General features: G+C 36.3%; 1 protein-coding gene and 1 pseudogene across 3 annotated transcripts in view; one reads left to right on the forward strand and one right to left on the reverse strand.

The window, feature by feature from the left end:
- The window catches only part of Diaph2 (diaphanous related formin 2), a 678308-nt gene that overhangs the window by 613405 nt on the left and 42153 nt on the right, over positions 1-22750 (forward strand). The window lies entirely within an intron of this gene.
- On the reverse strand, positions 3711-4965 carry LOC110286470 (annotated as a pseudogene).

The raw sequence follows: 22750 nt of genomic DNA on the forward strand, positions 1-22750 counted from the left end.
GGCCGGGTGAGGCCTGTGGCCCTACTCAGGCCGGTTTCTGCCCCTTTTAGGTTCTTAAATTATCTGTGTACTCTAAAATCCACTTATCTGAACACGCTTACATCTTCTTTGTACTTTTTCAATAGACATAGATGATCTAAACCTATGTCATATTCAGCCTTTTCTCTCATTGCTTTCTTTCGCATAGAACTATGATTTTTATCATCAGTCATTTCAAGTCCATATTCAAAAGAAATCTTCATTTACTCACTTGCCCATCATTCCAGTGTTCCTGTCTTTGCAGCCTCAACCCTGGAAGTAGTCATTGTCTATTTTCTCCTCTGCTGCCCCTAGGCTAATTATTGCTCTAGGCAATGACGCACAGCAGTGGTTAGTTGATTGAGTCCACTGCTAGCAGAAAACTTAAAATCCATTAAGTAGAATTCAGGAAAGAAAACATCTGCCCCAATACATCTACTTGCTTCTAGGAGTGTGATTACTGTAATTATTGAGATCTTTCTATAACCTGCATACTTAACTGGTGTCTTATGTGTTTAAAATTATTTTTAAAAGATTAAAAATAGAACATCTGTTGCACTGACAGAATTTTTGTTCAGATTTATATGAATCTAATTTGTTAGACTAGAGGATTGCAGTCCAAAATGAAGGACAAAAACTCAGGCATGGAACTTCATTGTCTGATCATTTTCTTCCTACTGATTACTAATATACTAGCATGAGCTTTTCAAATACAGACAGTCCCCATCTTGCAAATGACTTGTAAGGCATAGTGTTGTAGGTGTAGAGCATATTAATATTTGAATCCTGATTACTCATATGGGGAAACTTTTTTGGATTTAAGTGGTTTGGAATCCAAAATGTGTTTCCCATTGAAACAATGTTATAAATGGCGGTGGACTTCCCATAGGGTTGTCAGTGATGTCACTGAAATTCTGTACTTCTACAGTGAATCAGGAGCAAACATGTCTGAGGCTCTGATAATATCATGAAAGGGACTGAATCAAATAAAAAAATTAGGATGTTCTCTTTTAGTGGTAGTCAGTGTAGAAAAACAGATTATAAACAGAAAAAATATTTGGTGACTATGTAATATCTCAGAGAAAGATTTTTTTTTAATGTAGTAAACTTTAAATGACATGCATTCTGCCTCGTATCTCAGTGGACATTAGAAGTGTGAATTTCAGTTCTCTTTTTTGCTTAGAATTGCTTTACTGTGGGACTACCATTCTATAATTGAGGTCAGTTTACAAATAATGTTCCACATAAAACAAGGGATGAGGCTAAACATACTTTGACATGATGATAGAAGAAAATTTTGCAGAGAAGACTCATATACAGATGTGAAATATAAAGAATATGCATTTTAGAACTCCACAAGAGAACAATCTAAATGAGAGCAGATAGTTTCTTTCTTGGTGTGTGTGTGTGTGTGTGTGTGTGTGTGTGTGTGTGTGTATAAAGTTTGAAAGAAATTAGATGGGCTATGTTGAGGCACTAGAGGTGGTACAAGGAGGAAAGGTCAACTATCAAACTTGCCTTAACTGACGTAGAAGATACGCATTGTCTGTTTTTCCGGTAGCATGAGACAGATCAGGGCATAGGAAGAAATATATTAAAGTTGTGCTGCCACGAGGCAGCTGTGAAAATTTGTGTCACAGAGAGATACAGAAAATATTTTCCTTTTCATATTATGGACAGAATTTTCCATTGGTATTCTTGGAAGGACTTCTGTAATCATTTACATTAGTTTTCAGTCTTGTTTTATTGATACTGATCTTTACTTGAATAAAGTATTGAACTATGAGATAGCTTAACTTTATTCAAATTATGCATACAAGATAAAGTGGTTACTGTGAAGAGGAAGAAAGAGGAAAAACACCAAGCTGGCTAGTTAATACTCTTTGCGTTCACCAGCTGACTGCCTAACATGCACTCAACAAAAATGTCACTGATATCTGCTAGGCACTTTGTTAAGGTGCTTCGAAGATACCATGAAAAGGTGCTGAGAATATGACAACAAACTTGACATTGTTTCTGCTCTCATTTGCTTGACAAAGTAGGGAAAGGGTACAGACAGGTAAATAAGAAATGGAAATGCATTGTAGTGCATTGGTATGGAGACACTATTAACAAGTAACAGAATGTACAGGAAAGTATCTTGACTCCGCTTTGGGTGATAAACACTGCACTTCCAAGTTCTTTAGAAGTTGAGACTTGAGTCTTTAGTATTAAGAGTTGGAGAGCAGCTTGAATGTCACAACAAAGCTCTTGTCTTTAAAATAGAAAATATATGTTTCCTACAGCATATGAAAAGGATATTGGATGATGTGTAAGAATGAGGCAGGACAAGTGAATTGATAGGCAAATATTACTAGTAGGAAAATAATATTTAAAACTCAATCACATGACAAAAAGCCTGGAGAGAATACTAAAGGACAGGGGCATCATAGACAGAGTATACATTTCTACTTTTAGCAACAATCTGGGAACTCATGGCTGAATGCTCTCCCAAGAACCATCCACACAATCCAAATAAAAGACAAATTCTGTTTCAAGGCATCAGAAAGTTGCCAAGCCAGCCAAAGCCTAAAAGTTAAACTCTCAAGTAAAGAGAACTGTTAGAAAATGAGGCATGAAATTTCCCTTTGTTGCATTTCCTGATATGGGGTCCATGGTACAGAGAAGTCAGCAGAGATTTCAGCTATCTCACAGGATGTGGGAGAGCAAAAACAAATGAGGTCGTCAGTGCAGTCAATGCTTAAAGGGGACCAATTCCTAAAAGATAGAATGAGTGGAGCAATGGATTTGGCACTTGGTAGTTTTTACCTTTAGGTATTTGTCACATCCTTATTTAATGTACCATGACATAACAAAGTCCAACTTGTAAAACAGAATTGGCTGAACAGCCAGTTAAACCTTCTCCAGTATCATGGAACTAGAGAAACGAATGTTCAGGATCCTCCACCAGAGACTGACCCCAGGAACCACCCAAGTGAGTTGTGACAGCCTTCAAAAATGTGCAAATTCCCTTCCCTTTCTCCTTTTTACCTTTGACCCCATTCACCACCCCTGCCCTGCTTCTCCATTTCCCCTTCCCATTCCCTATTCCTCCATCCCCATCCCTTCCCTTCCTCTTCCTTCCAGTTCTATTTTGCTTTGCTTCTCATCTCCATCTTGTCTGTCTTCTCTCTATGTCTGCCATCTCCCTCTGCTTTCCATTTCCTCTTCTCTTTATTTCTAATAGAAATTTAAAAAAAAAACATATTTGTGGATTAGAAGGATGGATTCTGAAGACAGATCTCCCACGCATTCATAAATCTGAGATTCTTTCTAGAAGTAACATATTCTGGTAAAACCCACTCTACCACCTAATTTTTTTTTTGGGGGGGGGCTTCTGCAGCTTTTATTTTTACATGTAAACCACTGGGGAAGTCTTGATGGTGGGCACCCTAGAGATTGCACTGGAGTTCTGAGGGCTCCAGATACTAGCTGGGAAGTCAGATGACAAAAATAATGATTCAGACCAATCACATGATTACAAAGCTGGGTCTCCAGGAGGGTTCCTCTGGTCAGGTGTGGACGTCTAAGGAAGCAGTGACATGGAAGGGGCAAGCACTGGGCAAGTCTTGAGCCACCTGGATGACATCAGGGACAGAGAACCTAGCAGCTGGTGGGTCCAGGGGTGGGTCCAGGGGTCTCCAGTCCATGCTTTACTTGGCCAGGGGGTTCCCCAAGGACCTGCCAGCAAACTTGGCTTTGCTGCCCAGCTCTTCCTTGATTCTAAGGATCTGATTATACTTGGCCAGGCACTCAGATAAACCAATCTTGATCTGCCCTGTGCAGATCTTCAGTCTCCCCAAATCAATGGGACACTATGATGCCCCAGTCATTGGACTGGACCAACTTACACGCCTGCAGAGACTTGGTCACAGAGCTGATCTGGTTCACTTTGAGGAGGAGGCACTTGTAGGATGTCTTGCCTGCAGCCTTGGCACTCTGCTTAGGGTTGGTCACTGTGAGATCATCCCCTACCACTTGGGTGCCTGCACTAGCTGTGAACTTCTGCCAGGCATCCTAGTCGTCCTGGACAAAGGGGTCTTCAATGGACACCACTGGGTAGTCTTGATTGAAGGACTTTTATAGGTCAGCTAGCTAGTCGGATGTGATGTATTGGCTGGAGTCATCTGGAGACTTGAAGTTGAGGTCATACTTGCCAGACCTTTAGAACTCAGAGGCAGCCACATCCATGCTAATAACAACCTGGTCAGTATAGCCAGCCTTTGCAACTGCAGTCTTGAGCAGTTCCAGTGCTTCTTTGTTCTCCAGGATGTTAGGTGCCAATAACCCACATTGGTGGCATCCTTCCCATACTTCTTGATGTTTTTTCAGGTTGTAGAAAATCTCTGTTCCAATGAGCATGGCTTCCTGGAAACAGAATGCCCCCACAGGCAGGATCATGAACGCTTGCATGGCCAGCTTGTTGCCAGCATGAGAACCTCCATTGGATCATATTGAAAGCTGGGACTGGCAGGATGACTTCAGGGTTGCCAGCCAAGCCAGCAATGTGATGGTAAAGAGCCACGCCCCTTTCCACAGCACCAGCTTTGCAAACAGCCATTTGTCATTTATACCAAATTTAGACTTATTCTCTGTTCTGTACATCTCGATCATCAGCTGGTCAATCTTCTCCTGCTTTACAAACTTTCACTTTCTTGCTAACCAGAGCAGGTGCAATAGTGTTATTGATGTGCTCAACAGCCTATGAGACACCCTTCCCCATGAAGTGGGTCTTACTATTGTCTCAGAGTTCTAGGGCCTCATAAATGCCAGTGGACACACCGCTGGGCACCGCAGCTCAGAAGAGACCTTTTGCGGTATACAAATCCACCTCAACAGTGAGATTCCCATGGGAGTCAAGATCTCTCTGGCATGGATCTTGAGAATAGACATGGTGAAGTTCTGGCTGTCAGATGGCTGCGAAGGAAGGAAAGGAAGGAAGGAAAGAGCGGGTTCTGTAGACACTGAAGAGAGTATTAAGGACAGACCTGAGTGAGACTCTGAACCGGAGCAGCACTTACCATCTTAATTTTTAAAGACAAGCCATCTACACAATTTAAATGCAGTTCAGAGGCCCACTCTGTTTAATAAGACATATTTACTTTGTTTGTTATGTGCAGATAATATATACCAACACGCTGCTATACTGAAGTAAATTTTTGGTGTTTGGGAAAGATAGGTTTCTCTAGTCATGTAAACTGCTTATTAAAACGTTGCCATTCAATTTTTACAGAGGTGATTATTACAATTTATTAGTCCATCACCATTCGCAACAATAGCTGTTCTAATGTAATTAACCATTGAAAGAAATGCATTTAAGTGTTCTAAATTGTATTTCTAAATACTTGTAACTAAAACTCGCTAGAATTTTAAAATGCATTTTTGTCTTAGGAAAGGCTTCATTGCTTATCCCTGTTGTCGCACTATTACTTTAGATTAGAGTAACTTCATTTTAAAATTATATGTCAAATAAAATTTGCTAGTGGTAATGTGAAATGTGTGGCTTTGCTCTAAAGAAAAAGGTCTATTCAGCATTTTTTAATATCATATACCTAAATAGAACTTCCAGTAGGATTAGATCACATCTGGCACAATGCAGATCTATTTGTACTTGCATAATACATGTACATGTGCACACAGTTATATTTTATGACTATTTGGGTACATTGATTTTTCTATAAAGAGAACTATTATCCACATCTTTTGCACAGAAGTACACTTAAATATTGGCATAGGTAAACAACTTACTAAAATAAAACCCATGCTTGGCACAACTATTACTGGTGTCACAGTTTTTACAACTATAATATTTTCTGAAAAGCGAGCTTCAGTGCTTTGGAACACTTTTTTTTTTTTTTTTCCAAGGGAATGCAAGGGCAGTGTGGTGAGCTGTAAAACGTCTCCACTTCATTTTGCATTCTAGTCTAGGCCAAAGTAGTGTCACTAAATCTGATTCCAACTTGAATTGTGGCTCACTGTCATCAACAAAAAGAGGCTGCTACCCCAGGCTGGGCAGAAAGCCTATTTGAAACAAAGCAAGTGACTCTGCCAGCATGCAGCTAGTAAGAATAGAAAAAGAGCTAGAAATAGGTTAGTGAAACAAAACATCAACAAAAACATAAATCCAAGAGTATAGGCACTTTTAACTCTGGGCTATTTCTCTCTTATGATTCTGTTTGAAGAATTGTATCAAGTGACTATAACCAAAGTGAAAGTCACAAAAGTACTTGAGAAACAATTCTAAACACATAAAGATGCCTTCTACTTACTTCACATGAAATAAGCCGCATGTTAAGAATGGTTTTTCCTTGTCCAGAGGCAAAGCCTCTCCTTGGACTTCATCCATGTTCAGAGGGCAGTTACCTTATATCAGACTGAGCTATAACAGACACCTGAGGTTAAAAGAACTTGGTTTTGCTTGCTTTATTCAATGGATAATCAACTTTTATTTTAGTTGGCAAACCCTCTAGACTGGGTTCGCAAAACTCATCTTTATTTCTTAATGCTTTTATTTTGAAATAACTTTATAGGTTTCCAGATTGGATAAACAAATACCGAGTACTCTTGTTTACTTTCTGCTTGGAATCACTATTGCTCTAGATTCAATGTGCCTCCCCAAGCACAGGAGGTTGAGAGTTATCCTCATTGTGACATACCAAGAATCAAAAGCTCATATATGATTAGAAGTGAGACCTTTAAAAAAAAAACTGATTAGATAAGATGTTTAAGGTCAAGTCCAGGACTGAATCTTGGTGTCTTTAAAAGAGATTGTAAGAGACATACACATACATGTGTGTCCCCTGTACCTTGCCTGCACTTGCTGTAATACATCCATCAGCAGATGAAGCCTTAGATTATGAACCTTCAAAATCATAAGTAAAAATAAATTTCCTTTCTTTATAATTTACCTAGTCAGTAGAATTGTGTTGCTGAAAACAGAAAATGAATGGATATGACTAGTCCTAAATATTTGACCACATATTTTGTTATATCCATTTGCCTTTTAATACTTTAGTGACTATTTTTTAAGTGTGGAATTAGTATCTAGGGTAATACTAGTAAGTTTGCCAACTCAGAACATCTGTATATAATCAACACATTCACCTTATCAGTCGTCTATGTTCCAGTTATAGCTATTATTCCAATAAAGCATCTGGGTTATATATTCCATTTACATGCAGGTCTTTTTTTATCTGCAATTAATCAATCCACTTAAAATAATTTTATTGTTTTAAGAAGCAATGGAATTGTAGAACTGTATCACATTGTTGAATATAAAACAAACCTGTTTGGTTATTTCCTATACAGTTCATCAATTTGCATTTGTCTCATGATTAATTCAAGTCATGCCCTTCTACCCAGAACACTGCATAAGCAAACTTTGTCCTTCTTAGGGTTTCACATCTGTAAGCACACAGTGTCTCTCTGTCCCTCATTGGTGATGTTAAGTTTGATTATTTGGTCACTCTGTCATTAGTACTTCAATTTATAGGGATTATTTTCTCCGCTCCAACTAATAGGCAATCCATGGGGAGGCACTTTAAGACCGTGTAAATGTATTACTTGCATCAACTTTTCCTCTGCATTTAATAATTATTAATGATTCATTTTCTGAACCAATCTTTACAATGGTTTTGAGTAATGTTAGGTTAATTTCTCTTAGAACTGATGACAAAAACAATAATTTATGTTGGTATTTTTTTTTTTTGAAGAATGTAGTTGGTTTCCTTTAAAAGTATTGTAGCAAAGGAGATCCCGGCCCTCCACCCCCGCACCCCCCCTGTGGAATCATAGTAGACCAGATCCACCCAGTGTATTCATCCTAATTCAATTAAAATGAAAAGCCAATCATTTTTCTATGAGTATCAGTGCATCTTCTATAAGCTATGTATATACTCTCCAGAAAATTGTACTTCAATTATATAGAGACACAATTACATTGCTTCTAGAAAGCATCAAGATACATTTAACTGCTTTAGTGGCCAAATTCTAAAGTTTTCAACTACCTTACTTCTAGATTGATTTACTTTGTAGCTTTCACCGTTTCTTTTCCATGTTTATGACTGCTCCCACATTCAGACATCTCATTCATGTATTGCCTTCTTTTCTTCTACTTTGACATGTTACCCAATCCTTGTGGCTAGGATTACTTACAATTTCCAACTTGTACATAATTTTATAACTCACATTAAAATTTTTATTATTTTTGTTAAATTTATTATCCTTACTCAGTAAACAAATGTTCTGGAGTTAGAAATAAGATTTTGACATAATAATGAAGAAATAAAATAAAATATTTTTATAATTATTGAAAACTATTAGTTTATACATTTAGTGTACTAAAGGCAAATTCTTTTCAAGATAACAACCTTAGTGTTGTTATTTTTTTAATTGTATATGGACGATGATGGAAAGGAGTACGACAGTGTATCTGTGGAGGTCAGGGAACAATTTTATAGAGTTGGTTCTGGCAGGGTTGTATGACAAGTATCTTTATCCACTGAGCCATCTCACTGAACCTAAATTAACCAATTGACTTTTAAAAGTTTAATCATTGTTTAGCATCTTCCATAAGTAAAATTTTGCATTTCAATGAAAAAAATTAGCATTTTCATCAACTGTGACTTCTTTGCATTATACATATCAGTAACATATTCATATATGTTAACATTATTAATACACATACACACACATCTCCAAGAAGGCCAATGTGGCCACTCAGCATTTACATGGACCCTTGAGATCGAAACTCCATGTTCTCAATCTTATGTGACAAACAATTTATCCACCGAGTCATCTCCCTAGCTACATCACTTAATGTTCAGAATAGCCCTTATGTCAAAATTAGCACCTTCATTGAATGCAGATTTTTAATTTTTTTCATTGACATACTAAGTGTTCCTTATTTTAAGGCACTGTGTTTTAGGGTAACTTGTTGGGTCACAATGATTGATTAACACAAAGGACAACATCACTATCCACCATGACTTATCTTGTGTTGAGTTGTCAGCTGTTTCATTTCTTTGAATTCAGCACATAACATGACTTAAAATTTATGAATTGTTAATAAAAATCTGAGATTTTCTCCATAATGCTGGATATAACCTTAATAGTAATAAAATGTTATTAAAGTTTTGTAATCTTATATATCTATGGCTTTTAGAGAAGTGAAGCATAACATAAGATTGATACATAAGACAGATCTTCTTAGGAATCTATTTGGAAATGAGATTTTTTATTTTTATTTTCTATACGTACCTTTTTATAAGAGCTAATCCTTTTAAACTTTTGGACTCTCACAACTAAGGAACACCAACTTAAAAGATTCACAGTAGCTTTGATAATGAAAAGCCACTGGAAAAATAATTAACGAAGTTGCTAATCAGTTCATTAATCAAGTATATCTGCTGCACATTATACTGAAACAAATTGAAAAGGATGCTGTGCTAGCCAGAAAGTCCCTCTCAAATAAAGTCAAAAGTGAAGATAAACAAAATTGACTTTCCCTTTGTGGTTGATTTCTATCTAAGTAGATCCATTTCTAAAATAATGAATAAGGAAATTTACTCCATGTGAGGATTCTGCACTTTAGTACTACTGAGATTAATTTTAACTGTATCGAATCACTCTGTGTTTCGTGTTTAGGTTTTTTGTGTGTATGCTTATAGCCCACACTCCAGTTAAAATTTTTAATGAGAAGTATATATAGAGAACAGAGAAAAATAATATTGTTCATTGTACTACAATATTGTAATCTGATCAAAACTAAAATTTGAAAATTAAGTATTGTGTCTAGAGAGATGACTTGACAGTTAAGAACACCAGCTGCTTACCTAGTGGACCCCAGTTTGATTTCTAGTACCCATTTGGCAGCTAACAACCTTTTGTAACTTCAATTTCAGGTAGTCAGACACTTCCTTTGACCTCCACAGGCACCTGTATATACATACACTCAGGCGCACACATGGAAATTAAATTAACAAATATTTTTAAATTAAATATTACATACTATATTTTATATGAAACTTATTTAAAAATCTTTCCATTACCAAAAATATGTCAGAGACCAAAATAATTCCAATCCCTCAATGCTTAGCTATAATAATGGTAGTAAGAATTATCGTAATCTGGATGGTCATTCCTTCCAGAAACTGCCCCACTTGGGCATCCATCCCATAAACAACCACCAAACCCAGACTCTAGGAAGATGCCAACAAGAGCCTGCTGACAGGAGCCTGATATAGCTGACTCCTGAGAGGCTGGCAAATACAGAAGTGGATGCTCACAGTCATCCATTGGACGGAGCACAAGGTCCCCAATGAAGGAGCCAGAGAAATACGCAGGGAGCTGAAGGGGACTGAAGCCCCATAGAAGGAACATCAATATGAACTAACCAGTTACCCCCAGAGCTCCTTGGAACTATACCACCAATCAAAGAAATCACATGGTGGGACTGGTGGCTCTAGCTGCATATGTAGCAGAGGATGGCCTAGTCGGTCATCAATGGGAGGAGAGGCCCTTGGTCCTGTGAAGGCTCTATGCCCCAGTATAGGGGAATGCCAGGACCAGAAGAAATAGGAGTGGGTGGGTTGAAGAGCATTGGAAGGCGGGAGGATATAGGGGATTTTCGGAGGGGAAACTAGGAAAGGGGATAACATTTGAAATGTAAATAAAGAAAATATCTAATAAAAAAGAAAACCCATTCAAAAAAGACAAAAATAAAAGAATTATCATAATCTAAATTTTTCAATAGTTTAAGTTCTGATTATAGTAGATTCCCCCATAAAGGCTTCTGCAGAAGGCCCAAGGTTCTCTAATGGATAAAAGAAATGGTTAATTCTGACTTAAAACAATAGGGCCTGTGTTTGCTTTTCTTGATACTGACTTTCAAATCTATTGGTGGTTTTGAAAACCAAATCCTAGGAAAGTTTAGAATTCTCTTGGGTTTCATTTGGATTAAAGCTGGGTATAAGCCTCTATCATTTTTAGGAAGAAGAATAATTGAGATGTAAATCAGTAACACAAGGAATCCAGATTACTAGAGATAAGACTTACTTGTAGATAAGTATGTAAAATATGTAACATACACATGCAAGCCTAATGGGCATTTATCTAAAATATACATGCTCAACATTAGAGATAAAATTGTCCTTAATTGAAGTTAATTTTTACTTGATACTCTGTTTTGGGCAACTATGTAGAATGAAAAGGACAATTAGAGAAATAGTATACCATCCTACACTTTATATACTATCTCTACCAAATGAGAATATTTCATATATATAGCTTGGTATAGGTTACATGTCTGCCCCATCACCAGTTTTTTAAGTAAATATTGAATTTATAGAGGAAGAAAATTAGGGAGTAATTGCTATCAAAGGTGTTTTGTCTTTCTAAATGAAGTAGCTAGTCCATTGATTCTCCATCTGCTCTAGGAGCCTAAGATCCCTAAAGACCATGTTTGTCTTTTATCCTTGTCATACTCAATATGCTGTTGGCATTAGCAAATATTTACTCAAAATCACTCAATTCAAGAATAAGAATAGAAATAGATGAACTTCAGTGAGTCATGGATAGGACCTGAGAGAGAAACTTTACAATTTCAGGTCTGTATGAATAAACACAATTTCCTGTTATTTTTATTTATAGTTGCCTGTTTTGGCTGTGAGCAATCATATGAGGACACTATCCTGGCACTTGAAAATATTTCTGATTTTTGTTCAACCTGTACTTTCTATGTTCTCTTAAAAGAAACCAAAATTAAGGCCACATCGGACACTGCAAATTTTTTCGCCTATAAAAGTTTCTGAGAATACATTGCAAAGAGAGAAGTAAAGTCTTCCAGAACACTTTGATGTGACAATTGAATGGTCCATTTTTATGATGCTTCAAGAAGTTTGGTAGACTCAACATTGAAATGTAAATATATATTTGACAAGCCACTGGTTATTGTTGGCAATATTAGAACTTACTTAGCAATAGGTGCTAGTTGCCCAGAATTTCAGGACAGAACTCCAATGTATTATGTTTATTTTCTGAGAATCATGTATGAATAAATACACATAGCTATGATGGCTTACTGCTTAATCTGGTTTGTTTTTTTTTTTTCTAAGTACACTTCCTCCTGAGTAACGGCTCAGAAAGGGTGATTCACTATTGTGTAAGTCATAGTCTGAAGGAACTTCTCAGTGCGTCTTTCCTAGTGGACTCTTAGACCATTGCACTTTCACATAGGCTCACATATCTATGACACATGGCCACAGGTCCCATAACCTGTCTCCATGATAGTTTGGAATGATTATTATGTCCTTCTAGATCCAGGAGTGAAAAACTTCTTGTATTGATTTCAATCATATATATTATACTCAGCACAAAAGCACAATATATATTCAAGAAGACAGTAGAGAAGATCTTTTTAGAAGCCAAGAAATACTACGTAAATAGGCAGAGACAAAGATTAATACTGGAAAGAAGTACCAAAAAAGTCCAAGAAGAATGAGGAATCAAGGAGCAGAACCACTGTGAGAAGGGAGATCCATTACCCTCTGCATTACAACAAACCACAAAAAAAAGTTAATGGCTTAAAAGGACTGTGCATGACTGCAATTTGTACACTTGCCTCAGCCAGGTTGTTCCCAAGGTTGCTATCACCCGAAACCACTCATACAACTGCAGTCCTCATGTTGGGCAGGGACTTAAGGGTTTAGAATAGTTTCAGTCATTTGCCTCTTAGTTAGTTGGATTATTAGTTCAGTATTTCAAATATCACAGCCTAAGAAGAGGGACACTCAAGCTGTTTGCACAGCAAGCAGTGTTCCAAAGAATCCAGAGTGAAAGAAAACAGGCTCTGGAAACCTGGATCAAAAGTCACACAGATCCACTTGTTCTATATTCTGCTGCGCAGTCTACCATGGGGATAGATTCTACTTCTAAATGGGTATAACTCACATACTATGTGCCTAGATCTACTCTGTTTAGAATTTAAATACTATGAAGTAATGTCATATCAAATTTAACATGGTTGTATATTTTTTATCTTTTGAGAATTACATACATACATATAATGATTTTGATCAAATTCACCCCTATCCTTTCACACTTTCAATTCCTCACCTGCAACCATAACAACTTTTCCCTCACAATTTCATGTAGGTCACAGCCAGTGTGTGTTTGTGTATACAGTAACTATCATGTCCAGAAAATACTGTTTTGCTGTGTGTCCACTGTTCTACAGCAGGCTTAGTAGAGCCTCTATTTAACATGTTTTATCTGACTATGTTCATGTTAATCCCTTAAAAGTTATACATAATGAGAAATATGTATATTTTGTTTCTTCACTGAGCACTGCATGCCTGTGGGTCTCAGAGGCTTTATCTATTACTAACCTTAAATGTAAATTGTTTGCTGCTTTGATATAATAATTGTTGAATGTTTTATAAGTAAATTGTTTACTCTTGATATAGAAAAATACTTCATATTATATTTAATTTGTCAAAACCACAAGAGCTGCCTTCCCTATTAATCTGTTACAATTACGTCCTCCCCAGGAAAACAATGTGTATCACATAGAATTGGGGCTTGAGTGGATGGGGGAAACTTGTAAGATTTATTTAAATTCCATTCGTGCACGTAAAACATGTCTTCTTCCCAGGAAATCAAAGCTAGCAGAAGATGAAATCAATACTACATATAGTTAAGTGCATATTATTTTACATGCCATGTTACCCATTATGTAGACTCACTCCAAAAACCGTGATTCAATGGCCACTATAATCACCTATATAAGATTTGTAGATGTTACCAGTTCCTAAATAGCTAGAAGCTAGAAACCAAATAATGCACAGGACACATGTTGCTGAGCTTTCATTTTTCTACAACAATTTTAGTTTTGATGTTATTTCCCTGTGGAGGCTACCTAAAAGCAAAAGACCTATACAGAAATCACTTAAACTATGTCATTTTTTACTGGCTAAAAATCAGTTTTGCTATAAAATGCACCTAACAATATTATTTGAACAGCTTTGGTTGCATATACTCTCTGAGTTTAGCAGTGCCATTCTTCTAGGTCAGACTCTAACAGCTGCAGAATCATAGGATTAGCATGCAAGTGATGCTTCATCATACAAAGGCCATTTAAAGTTTCTTTTTAAAGGAAGTTTAAGATGAAGGTTTAAGAAAATAGAGGGAAAAAAATAAGACTACCAAGAAATAATTGTGACATCTCTTCATTTCCTTAAGATTTTATTCCATGTCTTCTGTATATCTATGTATATATGATGGTTTAAATAAGAATGGCCCCTCTAGGGTCATGCATTTTAATACTTAGTCACCAGGAAGTGGAACTGTTTGAAAGGATTAGGAGGTGTGGAGGTGCAAGCTTCTTGGAGTAGGTGTGGCCTTATTGGAAGAAGTATATCACTGGTGGTGGGCTTTCAGGTTTCAGAATTCCATACTTGGCCCAAGAGAATTTTTTCTCTCTCTCCCTGTGGCTCAGGATGTAGCATTCAGCTACTTTTCTAGCTAGCCCCATGGCTGCCTGTATGCCACCATGCTCCCCACCATAATGAAAATGGACTAAGTGTGGACAATTATAAGCAAGTCCCAACTAACTTCTCTTTCATAGTATCTGACTTGCTCATGGTGTTTCTTCACAGCCATAGAACATTGACTATGACAATATGCTTGCTAGCATGGGAATAGCAAACACATATAAACACCCTCTGCTCCCAAGGATGTCAGAATCTAGTTGGTGAGAAAAGTACAAGATATTTGACTATAAACCATTCAGTCAGTTCTATATACAGTGTCTCCCATGGCATGGCCTAAGGTAGATCTTTCCTATTTATATTTCTCACTACCCCTTTCATGTGCATGGCCCTATTGATCTTACCCCAATTCATCATGTTGGATACTCTTAGGATACCTTGGCTTCTCTACTGGATGCTTTCACTCACCCTTTTCACTCTGTTCAGTTGTCAAGGCTCATTGCAAACATGCATGTCTTCATGTTGTTCACTTTTCTGCTGACTACACAAATCACTAGCTGTCACTCACCACCAAGCCCAATATCATTTCTTTCTGTTCCTCTTCCATTCCACATTAATTTTTCTTTGTATGAAACTATCATTTTGTATTGTCTCAGCAACTCACACAAGTTTGAAGTCACAAAATCACAAATACCATTTTCTTTTATTGCCTAGAATACCTTAAACTTGTTATAAAACTCAAAATAACTGTTAAGCTGAAGTAAAGATGAATACAAGAGGGCTGGAGAGATGGCTCAGTGGTTAAGAGCACTGACTGCTCTTCCAGAGGTCCTGAGTTCAATTCCCAGCCACCACATGGTGGCTCATAACCATTTGTAATGGGGTCTGATGCCCTCTTCTGGTATGTCTAAAGACAGTGACAGTGTATTTGCATATATATAAATATAAATCTTTTAAAAATGAATATAAGAAATTATTGTCTGCCAAATGTATATAAAAGATAATAGTGTAGGAAAAGAATACACACACATACACACACACATAGATATAAATGATATAGATACAGAGATAGACAGAGAGACAGACAGACAGACAGATAGATAACTGTGTATATACATATATATTCTTATAAAATTAATCACAATTATAATTTACCATCTACACATATACAGCAGAGGACTTCCAGGTCTGGGTTCAACCAGAGAAGATGCACCTAACCCTCAAGAGACTGGAGCCCCAGGCAGTAGGGAGGTCTGGTCGTGGGGGGACATCCTTGTGGAGCCAGTGTGGGGGGTAGTAAAGAGGAGGTATGGGATGTGGAACAGTCAGAGGGTGGACTGGGAGGTGGATAAAATCTGGAGTGTAATAAAAAAGATTAAATAAAATATAAAAATAATTACCATCTAAGGCAACATGTCCATTACTTTGCATGTGTTTCTCATACATGTAAAAGTATATTATTTAGTCCAAACTGTCATATTAAATTTTCCTATAATTCCTGAGGGCGGTCAGCTGCTCATCAACTCTTGCTTTTATGTCAAGAAGAATTGATAATCTTACCTTTGAGTGAATTTAGAAGCAATAAGGGATTGCGAAGGAATGTTTGAGTACCCTCTTGGTGGTAAATTGGATATTCAATTTTCAACTTGGTCTTAATGGGAAAGTAAAGAATAGATTGAATTTAGAAGCTGGTCTTTACTTTTTATTATTTCCTCTTCTTTTAACTAGATTAAAATGGAAAGGCATAGTTCTTTTTCAGTACTGAGGAAAATCTGTTTTCATTAAGTTCCAGAAAATTCACAAATACTAATGATACCTAATGTTTGGGTCTAGAAATCGAAGGAAAATTCTGTACAATGACAAAAAATACCTTTGGATGAGATTTAAGGAGAATTTTTTTTCCACTAAAATCAAGGATTCCCTGCCATACCTCCTCTCAATTGAGTTTTGTTGTCTAAATTGATAATTAAAATTACTGGTACTCCATATCAAAGATAATCTGTTCCATCATTAAAATAGAGATGCTATATTATATCACACTAATAAATTATAGTTCTTAGGGCTTAGTGCCAACTACGTATATCTTTACCCTGATCATAGATTTAAAGCCCATTGTCAGTATGAAGAGCTGAGAGACACTGATAAAAGACACTGATAAAAGGCATAAAAGTTTTGTGGTTTTATCCTCTCTACTGACTCTTTTTTTCCTAACCAGTTTCAAAAATGTACTCTCCCTCAGTGCACTTAGCTGGCATAAGTCTGCTGTAAGTAGGAACTGAACAATTATAATCACATCTTCAGGAAGGAAGGTTGCAAGTGTATCTTTTTTTGTGTGGCTCTCCTGTATGATTTCATGTATGTTAACTCAGTGGCACATTTAACCCTTTTTATGTAATTTAAGAGAATTTGGTAGACACACTGCTCCCAATTATTTCAATTCAGGACTAACTACTGTGTTAAGCTTTTGAACATGGATGTCACTCATGTTCAATGATAAACATTTTACTTTCCACTAAGGAATGAGATCTCAACTTAAGGACCCCAATCAGAAAGATGCAAAGGCTTGTAGATGCTATTGTTTTCCCATGCTTATTCCACTCTTATTCAATTCAATGGCATTGCCACCCAGACTGATAAAAAACTGCAGAAATGGTTTTCTCTCTAGCTCAGACACACTCATTTCGAGCTCAAGCTCCCTGCTGGATGTGAAAACTTACATCTGGCTAACTTAAAGAAAGCTTTTCTTTTGGCTTTTGCTTGCATTCTTTCTTTTCCTTTTTATTGAAAATGGATTGGTTTTGCTCACATAATATATCCTGATTATTGTTTCTCTTCCCTCTACTTCTCCTAACTCCTTCTACCTCCCCTCCCATCCAGAGTCACCCCCTTTCTGTCTCTCTAAGGAATAATAAGATAACATAACACATAAACTAACACATCAGAATTGGACAAAAAAAAAAAAAGCAGAGGGAAAAAAAGTCCAAAAGAAGACAGAAGAAATGGAGACCCATTCATTTATGCACTAAATTGGAAGCCATAATACACAAAGGACCTACAGAGTAAAAGATGAGAAGAACATATAAATAAAAGAAAACAATTAAAATAGGAAGAGCTCAGATACAGCATTATGAGGCAAGGAACCTCTATGCCATTAAGTTTCTTTTCTGTTAACCTTCTACTGCTATGCCTGCAGCTGATCCTTAAGAGTAGTTGGTTTCCACAGGGAGACTCCTTTGGAAGAAACTAAATTTTCATTTGCAATTGGTTACCAGTTGGAGATTATTTGTGGATTAGGGATGGGTCTATGTGTCCACTTCTGCTTTCAGCTCTAGGACCCTATCTGGTGCAGACCCCTGCAGGCCCTGACATGCTGACTCAGTCTCTGTAAGTTCAGATAATCCGTCATCATGTTGATTTAAAAGGCTTTGCTTTCTTGGTGTTCTCCATTCCCTCTGAACTCTTAAGACTCCTATCACCTCTACTTCTACTGGATTCCTTGAACCCTGAGAGCGGTGATTTGATGAAGATATCCCATTTAGGACTAAGTGTCCCAAGGTCTCTTGCTTTCAGCATAATATCTGGCTATGGACTTCTGTATTTGTTCCTATTGGTTGTAGGAGGAAGATTCTCAGATGATGGCTGAATAAGACACTGATCTATGAGTATAGCCTGCAAAATAAACTAGTGTGATGGTGACACAAAGCTTTTCTTTCCTAAAGCAGGGAAAATGAAAATGTCAACAATAGAATAAAGTGAGCATAATAAAAAGTAGAAAGTATTCACGAGGAAAGGGCAAGTGGTACAGAAGTAAGGTAGTCTCATGTGGATAATTGACAGCTGTCAGAAAATATGTCATCTTTTACTTCAAAGGCTACTAAAAGGTGCCCAAACATGCCCCTTATTTTGCAAAGATGCTATTTGAATTTCTATCTAAGCCCTTGCTTCAAACCACACTTTAGATGCTGATATTTATTGCTTTTTGGAAACACTTTTAATATAAGTGCTTCCTTTGTTTGTATTTTAGTTATTCCATGCTTCATTTCAGTTTACAACATTCCAGCATTTGCTTCCACAGAATCAATACATTATTTTATAAATGTGTGACATGTAATAAGAATTCATCTACTCCTCAAAGACTTTTAACAGAGTAACTATTATATTATGATGTGTGTGTGTGTGTGTGTGTAATTTGCCCCAGACATGCCTAATTTTGAATCTTCCCTTTCTTGTACTACTCTATCTTCTTTTTCTGTTTAATAATCTTATTTATATCCCTCCTCCACAAATAAGCCATGGTGAGTTTATTATCAGTTATTGTATATTATTCTTGCCTACACAATGCTAGTGGAAATGCTTCAGCATGCCTGTTGTTATTCTTGTTCAGCTCATGCTTAAGGAGTCATTGTGGTAAGTCCTTATAGATGTGGTTTCTAATATCCCTTAGAGACCCAGTCTCACAGCAAAGGCTGTTTTTCTAGCTCTTACACACTTTCTGTTTCCTCATCAACAATTATCCCTGAGCCTTGAGTACAGGAGTTGTGCTGTAGATACAGCATTTGAGACTGGGCTCAACAAATCTGAATTTTTATTATTGGTTGTAGATTTTGTAATAGTCTCTATTACAAAGAGAATTTTTGACACAAGGTGAAGACCATAATTAAGTGTAGGTATAAGAACAACCGTTTTGAATGCACTTATGGATTAGGCTGGTTTGGGAAAGTAGAAGTTGTAGGCTTTTTTTTACAACACCCATGATTTTGCTAGCTTTGGGTCAGCCAAAGCTAGTCTGGTCAGCCAGGTTTCTAGTACCAAGTATAACTTCTCTCTAGTTGAATTACTCTAAAATCTAATTAGAGACCTGTTGGTTACTGCCAAGGTACATGTGCCAATACTATACCCTTAGGGTGACCACACCATGCTGGTCTTTGTTATTTGTAGGAGGCATCATAGTTGAGTAGGACTTTTTGGTAGCTACACTCCCTTCGAAGCTTGGATGGTCCCCTCTGGTACCATAAAAGCTAGTCCTGAGGGGTGATACTTTCAGTTCATTTCCAGATCATAGATCTTTAGTTCCTGTAACTGAAATGCATGGGTCTTCAGCAATAAGGCCATGCCTTTCAACTCTGGCGGCAAAAAGCAAGTGCAATAGCAATAGTCTTTAATGTTTTAGAAGTCCCTTAAACAACCCTGGACTATAATTCCAAAGAGGAATTTTCATCTCTAATATTGGGATATTGACTCTTGTAGGGGGCATTAGCCCAGATGAGAAAAATAAATCACTTCTTTCTGGGAAAATGGAATAGAGCTACTAATAGAATGGCAAAATGTATTGTGGAAATCAAAATCAAACTCCCTGCTCATTTACTTTTATTTTACCACTTCTGCGCTCTCCTCCCCTCCCTGTAATTTTTGCTGACTACATAAATTTAAGATAATTTTAAATATAAAATATTTGTTCTATTCTTTCCTGATGGTATTGCCACACAGCCTGACCAAAACTATACAATTCACTCAGTGATTCTCAGGAGGCCCTTTGTTGTGAGTTCTAATTTTGTGACTCTTTTTTAAAATATACTCTACAGAGCAGAGAGATGGCCTTTGGCTAGAACGAATGACATGTCAGAAGGGTTCTGTAAGCCATGTTGCTTTTTTTAATCATGAAAGGGCACCAAGTCTCAGTGACATGGCCCAGTTTTCTCACTAATTTAATTGAACGTACGATGATGTGGGCATTTGGGATTAAATATAACCGTATTTCTAAGTTCACAGTGCTTTTGAGGCAAAGTGCATTATTTGGCTCATTTCTTGTGAATGGTTTTATGTCTCTGTCATCTGTAATTTTGCTTACATTCTCTGTGCAAAATGATAACTTAAAAAATCATCTGTCAAAGACTGATAACATCTTTATGTGGCTATATCAGGATGGATTTATTTAATTAATATACTAGCATTACTCTAAACTGTATGGACTTTTGTCATAATAAAAACTGAAGATTTTTTCCTAACAAGTCACTAACTTCTTAGAAACAGAAATAGTGAATTCCTGTGCTTCTTCTTTGAAAAAGATTATTTCAGAAATCTGTTAATGTCTTTGTGACTTAAAACCAACTGTTGACTAAATATGTACACTAGAATTTAGAAGTAAAGCAAATAATTATTTTTAAAACCCTTGCAATCCATTTCCTTTTGTTATTGTTAATACACTTAGGCTCAGTTTCCTTACTTTTGTTCACCTTACTGTGATCTACTTTGTAATACATTGGCTCCCCTAAATGCTTTAAGTATTTAGACTTAATTTACTCTAGAGATGAATATTAGAAATTCAACTTTCACATAAACCTTTCTTTTTAATCTTCTTGCTGGAAAGAGAGTGAGAGAATATGTATACATATATAAGTACATATATGTTATAAAATAGGAAGTAGCCTAATATGCATAACCATAAAGTATTCTATGTTAGAATATTTTATTTTCAAGCAATTTAGATTCATAGAAAAAATATAAAAACATCTATATTTCTATATGTCATTCATCTGTTTTTCCAAAATGTTAACATCTTACTGTCTTTTGTTTATATAAATTACAAGCAAAAATTACCTTTCCCTGGATTTCTGACTACATTTCCTACTTTAACCCTAACACTTAGGCATAAATATAAAATTCCTCCATTACCCATAATGAAAGTGTTCAAAGACCCCAGTAATGACTGAAAACCATGAGTTGTAATACCACACTCTATACAATCTTCTTTTTTCCCCTATACATACCTACCTGTAATAAAGTTTATAAATTATTCACAGTAAGAGATCAAAAATAGTAATAATAAAATATAACAATAGTAATATAAATGGAGAATGATAGCATGAGATTTCACTATTTTACTTAGAATGTCATACAATTTAAAACTTATGAATGGTTTGCTCCTAGAATTATGGATCACAAAAAGTAAAATCTTAGATTTGGGATAGAGATACTATAGTTCTACAAAATAGCATTCTTTTAGCTGGGTGTAGTGGCGTATGCCTTTAATCCTAGCACTCGGGAGGCAGAGACAGGCAGATTTCTGAATTTGAGGCCAACCTGGTCTACAGAGTGAGTTCCAGGACAGCCATGGCTACACAGAGAAACCCAGTCTCGAAAAACCAAAAAAAATAAAAATAAAATAAAATAAAATAAAATAAAAATAAAAGCATTATTTTACGTAACAGTAGATTTATCAACATTGATAAAATTCTAATCTGTAAACTTAGTTAAAATACATGAATTATCCTACTAATATCCTTCACAACAAAAGAAGAAAAAAACCTTAAATCATGTGTTACATTTAGTTAGCATCTCACTTAAACCTTTTTTAGTTAAAGATGAAATGATTCTGCAGTAAAATATGCATGCCACAGATATAGTAATAATGAATTATTGAACAGATTTCTACAGATAGATTACTGTTGTTCTTCAAAGATATTAGTACTCGGGCTGAAGAGATGGCTCTGCTCTTAAGAGCACTGTCTGTTCTTCCAAAGGACCAGAGTTCAATTCTCAATACATATATGGTGACTCATAACTGACTATAACTCCAGGCCCAAGGATCTGAAGTCCTCTTTTACTCTCTATGGGCACAGCACTCACATAGATCACAGACACATGCAGGCAAAACACCTCTACAAACAAAAAATACATTAATTAAAATTTAAAACTATATTAATAGTTTAAGTTATGGTATGCATACACACAAAACATACATGCACACACACACATACACACACATATTCACTGTTCCTCCTATAAAGCACATTTGACAGTTGTGCTGAGTATATTTACACTGAAAGACTTCTTTTTCAAAGCCACATTCTAAGCTACTTGGGGACAAAGCTTCAACATATGCGTTTGAAGGGCTCTGTAGTTCACTATGCACAAACACTATTTTATAGTAAGGAAAGAGGATGTGTGTTATTCCACTGCTTCACACACTGGGTGTGTCATTAACTGTGATTATATAATGTGCCTCACACATGCATCAGCTCATCACCATGTGCCAAAAATGTGAAATGTATTATTGCAAAATATATGCTAATTAAGATCCATCCTAATTAAGATATTTATTTATTTATTTATTTATTTTTTAAAGATTTATTTATTTATTATATGTAAGTACACTGTAGCTGTCTTCAGACACTCTAGAAGAGGGCGCCAGATCTTGTTACAGATGG

This window comes from Mus caroli, chromosome X, assembly GCF_900094665.2.
Source record: "Mus caroli chromosome X, CAROLI_EIJ_v1.1, whole genome shotgun sequence".
NCBI classification, from domain to species: domain Eukaryota; kingdom Metazoa; phylum Chordata; class Mammalia; order Rodentia; family Muridae; genus Mus; species Mus caroli.